The 4025-nt window shown below is 39.9% G+C and overlaps 1 protein-coding gene across 1 annotated transcript in view; it reads right to left on the bottom strand.

Moving 5' to 3' along the window:
* tnr (tenascin R (restrictin, janusin)) overlaps positions 1–4025 on the bottom strand; it is a 65151-nt gene that overhangs the window by 4061 nt on the left and 57065 nt on the right. The gene's annotated exons all lie outside the window — the stretch shown is intronic.

The raw sequence follows: 4025 nt of genomic DNA, 5'->3' as shown, positions 1-4025 counted from the left end.
CGTAAAGGGCATTGCAGTAGTCCAATTATGTGAAATACAGTTTTTTCCCACCTACAGCTTTGTAAGTAAAAGGTTTGAATCCTGATCAGCACTCTGTCAGACGTCTTTGTCAGCTGGTCATATGGATGTGGATGATTGACACTGTCGAGAGCGGTGGACACGGTCACCATCAGCCCTCCTGCAAATGCCACATGTCGTGACTTTCTGAGATAGGCAGCTTTGCTCTCTATCTCCAAGGTAGCAGATACGAGGCTCGTTTGAACCCAGACAGGCGATAAGGCTCCACACCGACCTGACAGATTGGAGCTGCCTTCCCTATCAGATTACAACAAGCGTCCATTTGGAAAAGTCCACTTCCCTGCTTGGCCTCCAACAGAAGCATTACGTGTACACCTTTGTTTTGTTTTTTTAAACCCAGGGCAAATATAAAAAATCCTGCAGTATTCGCTGATAAGGAGCAGGAAGTAGAAGTCCGGGAAAGCAGGGAAACTAAGCCTGCTGTAATATGTCATTGGAAAGCAGATAAAATCTATGTTACAACCCAAAGGCACTTAGGGTGACAGGGGAAAAGCAATTGTTGTAATAAAATTGTGTTTAACACTCAGTCATCCCTAATTTCCATTGTATAATATCACTGTATTATCAGCAATTAATCTTGCAACCATAATTTTTTACTGTTTTTTCCTCCAACAGTTTTATAGGATCAGAGTGCTCTATTCCAAACTGCAGCGATTAAAAATGCATTTTGACACACTATTGCACTCTTGTCCTATTATACTACCAATATTACAATCTCGTCAGATTTTATTACCAGTCTTTCTCTCACACTTATACAGAAACAAGGGGGGAATTAAAAAAGGAAAGAGAATGGGATAATGATCACATATCGCACACAGGCACCCTGGTTTCTCTCTGTTATTACATCATCAAACTGACATTGTGTTCAGCCTGAGAACTGGCTGAGGTCAGTAAGTAGGGAGAATAGATCGCCCTACAGCAGTAATAAAATGGCCGTTTTCAAACTGTAACATAATAATGAAAGCTTAATTTCCATATTCTTTACTGCTGGCCAGTTAAGTGCCTCTTCTTTTCAGTTTGAGTGGATTTAATATCCATGTTTATGGTTCCATACTGTTCAATATATTGCTGTTCTGTGTGTAGAGGTGGTGATTAGCTAAATGTTCACTATAATGGCTCTCCAGAGCTACGACAGCAATCTTATCTGTAGAAAGAAGAGAGAAGGTCAAATGGTTTGGAACAGCAGTGACCATCTGTATGACGATGCCATTTATGATGGTTAAGATACATACATTTTAAGGACACTGCTTAGTAGGGCTTTCACTTTTTATTCCAAATTCAAAAATGTGTTTGAACGTGGTTCAATTTCAAAGTGTAATGACCAGTTGAATTAAAAAATTATAGTCTATTAGCGCAACAGACCGGGTGTAGTAGTTTGCCTTGTGATCCAGCAGGGGGCGCTCCACTATCTTGACCTATGGCACGCCCTATTGACCTGTCAATAAACTAAGCTAGTAATGTTGTGCATTTTACTATTAGCTTGCCAGAAGCTTTTGACAATGCCATTGCCAATGAGATGGCAAGATTTATATGCATATATCTGGCCCGTTGGTGCAAATGTTGTATCGTTTAGTATAGTCTTTATGTTATGTTTTCCTGTGTGGTGTCATGCAGTGCTTTGAGATTATTTATTCAAATTCACTTGGACGAATCGCAGCATTTCCCAACAATTACCTAGACTATGGCGGCCCGCCAAGGTCCAATTAGTCCCACCACAGTTTCATAATAATAATAAGCCAAAAATACTTCTAAACTTTCTCTTGAACATTGTGTTTTGTGCTATTGCTTCAGTAAAGCATCTCTCACTCCCGGCACTATCTGCAGTCAATTAACTAGTCATCTAGGCTACGGTCTAGTACGGAAAGTGACAGTCACACATTCTTTGACGTTCTCTGACGCCAACTCTGTATATTTTTAGAACCGTGGACCAGATAAAGCAAGAAAGAGAACAGCAGTGCACACATCAGCTGGTACTGATGTGATTTGGTACCACACTGGTTTTGATCGTTTTGAAGGCTAAATCCTAAACACAATGTGGGTTTTTTGGGCGACTTTATACAACATACTGCTGAAGAAAGTCAACAGTGTGTGGAAAAGAATAAGAGAAAAGAAGATGAGCAGATTAAAGTAGTTTGAGAGTTAAGTAGTGAATTTTTTTTTGAGATTGGGCATTTAAACAGATAATGCCCCAATAGGCCTTTTTCATAGAAGATATTCTGACATGTCAGAGTAGTAAAAGCACATGTGTAAATGATAAAATGCACAGTGCTTCAGTTTAGGGTCCTGGCTCACTGCCCCACTGTTGAAACTTACTAGGACAGAGCCATCATTAATGTTATTAATAACACCTGTGCTTTTCCTTCTATGTGTAAAAAAGCCTCTAGTCCTCTGTTAAAAACCATATGAATCACTAGATCAACAGACAAGCCAGTTTCATACACCAAGCTTGACATTTTGTGCCATGCTCTGAGGCTACCATGTCCCCCGCTGGCATGTTATCTGTAATCTGGCATCATGGGGAGAAGCTTTCACAGGAGCAAAGAGCAGCTCTTGATGCCTCACACCCTGAGGTTACATTAAGCTGCTTTTATGCACTGAGAGGACAGAGTACAGTGCAGGATAGAAGAAAGACGGGTGGAGAAGTGCATCCTAGGAAGCACTGAAAAAGTAAAGCAAGACCCTGGAGATGAAGGAGCCCTGGACTACTCCAGAAGTGGTGAGAGGGAAGAGTATTGCTGATTCAGCTGAAGTGGAAACAGGTCAAATGAAATTTTGCACTCACTGAACCAGATATGCTCCGGCATCTTTAGATCATATTGTATGAAGAGAGCCATTACAAATCTGTGCCAGGATGCTGCTACACGATGCCTTCAGGTCTCTGTCAGAAACAACTAAAACACTCCTGTCACTTTATAGCTCACTATCTATTCTATATACTGTGGAGTGAGCAAAGAGGATATAAATGGTGTGTGTAGTGTCATCCTACAGAGATATCCTTCCAATATTTCTTTCAGGCCTCCTGTGCTGCAGTGAGAAATTCTCCAGTGTTGTTGAAATACAAAATGATAAATTATTAATTCATACCATCACACAGCAATCCAACTTTTTGTTGTTGTGATAAAATGTTAAGAGCTACCTTTGAACACTCTGGTAGTGCACCAAAGTAACAGGAGCAGCTGACATTATTATTCAATTCAACTCGACAACAACGCAAACTACAGCTTTAAAAATAACCAGTGAAGCAACAAATCTGACAGTCTCAACAAGAATTGCAGGCTTTTATACCACATTCCATTATATTGTCAGCTCCGGTTCATGAGGGGGTTCGATCTAAAATCTCTTTATGCCTTCACCTATTACAGTGTGCTTAGTCACTAATGGAATAGAGCGTGCCACAGCTATCTTGTATTATGATCCAATAATGTGTCAGCTGCAAAGTAACAGCCCTCCCTCTGCTATAATGCGGTGATAATGCAATGCCATAAAATTTCCCCCCAGTGTTATTTAATTTCTCTAATCAAAAAGTTCAAAAAACATTCTTCTCAAGGTCCTGATTTACTTAATGAAATATTCATGCAATATTTCCCTTTAATCATCTGCACCAAAACAATAACACAAAAACTGGCCCATGAAGAAACATGACTCATTTGCACATCTTCTAATGAATATAATTATTGTCTCATAATGAGATTTTTGGGGTGGGGGGAGAAAAAATATGCAGCAGTCCATCAAAACAGTGAGGATGTTCTGTTGTTTTGTCTTTGAATCAGCACAACGCTAAAAACAATTACTCAGTCATTTCGGGGAGAGATGATCTTTCAGAGAATCCAGTAATGAATCGGATTGACTTTGTGAAGTCAAGTGCTGAAAGATGAGATGAGGGAGAAAAAGAAATCTTCATAACGAGTGAAAACTCTTACAAGAAAGGCTATACTGCCTGCACAAGA

The sequence above is a fragment of the Morone saxatilis genome, unplaced genomic scaffold (genome assembly GCF_004916995.1).
Source record: "Morone saxatilis isolate NCDOM2014 unplaced genomic scaffold, NCSU_SB_2.0 Contig23, whole genome shotgun sequence".
NCBI lineage: Eukaryota > Metazoa > Chordata > Actinopteri > Moronidae > Morone > Morone saxatilis.
The sequence above is the reverse complement of the archived record's forward strand: the minus strand, read 5'-3'. Positions and strand labels throughout refer to the sequence as shown.